Source organism: Pundamilia nyererei, unplaced genomic scaffold (genome assembly GCF_000239375.1).
Source record: "Pundamilia nyererei isolate P.nyererei 1_Seehausen unplaced genomic scaffold, PunNye1.0 scaffold00181, whole genome shotgun sequence".
In the NCBI taxonomy this organism is placed as follows: domain Eukaryota; kingdom Metazoa; phylum Chordata; class Actinopteri; order Cichliformes; family Cichlidae; genus Pundamilia; species Pundamilia nyererei.
In genome coordinates this window covers 1,184,263-1,186,729 of record NW_005187582.1, presented here as the reverse complement: position 1 = coordinate 1,186,729, position 2,467 = coordinate 1,184,263, and positions in this window count along the sequence as shown.

Below are 2,467 nucleotides of genomic sequence, written 5' to 3'. Positions count from 1 at the left end.
TTATATTATATTATATTATATTATATTGGAAATTGTGCAGTTTAATGTCTCACTGCACTCTGAAATTAAACTGTATAGTACAAATAAGCAATTGGAGTTAAAAAAAATCAAATTATAGACCAAAGTGTATTCTAAACTTCTGACTCATCAGAGTCTTTGGCAGATATAACAGCTGAACACAGCCGTGGCATTCTTTCTACAATAGAAATCAAATATTCTCCCATGTCTGCTGCAGATGTTCCCATAAATGTGGACCTTGTAGGTTGCTTTGCTTTCACTCTTCTGTCCAGTTCATCCCAAACCAGCTCTGGAGACTGTGCTGGACACTCCATGTTTCCAAGCTCACCATCTTGTTCGTTTTTCCCGAGGTAGTTCTGGCACAAAACTTATGTTTTGGGTCATCATCTTGCTGTAGGATGAACCCCTGACCAAGCAGAGGGTACTGCATGGAGCTGCAGAATACTGTGGTAGCTGTTTTGGTTCAGGGTAGCTCTCACTCTGTACAAGTCACTGACCCTGGATCCAGCAAACAGCCCCAGACCATCACACTCCCTCCTCTATGTTTGACATGCACACACTGTGGAACCATCCTTTCACCTACTCCATGGCGTACAAAGATCCTGTGTGATGCAAATGTTGATTCATCAGTCCATAATACCTTCTTCCAATCTGCAGTAGCCCAGTAGCCCTTTTGTATTATTCTGAATGTACATTATTTTACTGTTTTGGGGAACCTTCCTTTTTTTAACCTCTGGCAGTTCACCACTTAACTTTGTACCATTTCAAGCTATTTATTGGGCTTGAACGACTTGAATTGTTATAAATACCTGGAAAAATTGAGGTATCCTAAAACTGTAGTTTAGTGTATGGTGTATGTTCAGTATGTTCATATGTATGTTCGTATTTACGGGGTGGCTGTAGCTCAGGTGGTAAAGCAAGTCACCTGCTAACCGGAAGTGTGGTGGTTCGATCCTACGCTGCTCCATTCTGCATGCCAAGTATCCTTGGGCAAGATATTAATCCAATGAATGTGTATGAATGTTAGTGAGACAGCACTAAAAGCTTAGTGCTATAGAGTAGAAAAGTGCTATATAAGAACCAGACTATTTAAGTGACTGAACAAAGCTCAGTTGTTTGTATTTTTTTTTAAAATCAAAGTGTAAACAAAACTCTTTATCCCAATAGCTGGAATGGAGACAATGACTTGGCCACTGTCTACTGGCAGTCAGATATAGAACAACAGGACATGAGCATATATAACTCATGGATTGGTCTGCACAGAGAAACAGATGCGAATTAGGCATTAGATGGCTGGACTTGGCCAAATGGAGAAAACCTCAACTTTAATGCCTGGGATTATGGCGAGCCAGACTGGGGTCAGCGATGCGGTTACGTAAATTACAACAGCAAAAGGTAAAGTGAGACTGTTCTGGAAACATTTTACTGATTTTTCTTTTAAACAAAAAACTCAAAATTTTTAACAGTCAGTTTTTCTAATAGTGCTGGCACACTTCAAATGTATCCATACTTACACAGCCATGATGAAGCCTTTTTAGTTTTTGTCACTGAGGTAATCAAAACTGAAATTTTATCTTTTATAACTTTAAACTCATAATAAATACTAACTTTCTTTAAAACTGATTTTCAGGGCTTTTAAAGCATATAAATGGGCAGTATTCACAGTCTGTCACACTGATATTTCTGGTGCATTCATCTGTTATCAGCAGGATTCTGTATGAACCTTTAAAGTGGATTATTGTTTCTGTGTTCCTTAATGATGCACACTGACTGTTGTGCACTGTGAGTCTTACTTAATTTGCTTGTGTTTAGACAATTTGCATATAGTTTTCTATGTGGCAAAGCACTGATCTCTCTCTGATACCATTGTCTTGACCAAACTCAGAATTCTAATATGCAGTGAGTCCACTAACTTTCCTGAAAATAAAGTCAAGCTGTGATTAACACAAGCAGCTGTAAAAGGGTTAGAATATTTTTTCTTATAGGACTCATTTATTCAATTCTAATTTTCATTGTTTGTTTTTTTTTTCTTGAAAGGCTTAGAAGTGGAGATTGTGAAAACAATTTTTTTTTCATCTGCGACAATTTGGGATTCATCCCTGAGTCAAAAATGTGGGATGAAGCCAAGGATTACTGTCAGGATAAAAATCGCAGCTTGGCAAAATTCACAGATATTGGCAACATAAATTCACATGTCAAGAAGGAGGACTTCCCAGTCTGGATTGGACTGTACAGAGATGGTAAAGACAAATCAGCATCATGTCACACTATTGTAAATGACTGTAACTGATTGGGACAAAATTCAGTGTCAAATTCAAAGTAAATATATTTCCTAGAATCCTAACAAGTCCGTTAAGTCACCAACAGCAACTTCATGTCTGCTAGTGGTGACTTAACTTTATAACAATCAGAGGTGGGACCAAGTCATTGTTTTGCAAGTCTCAAGTAA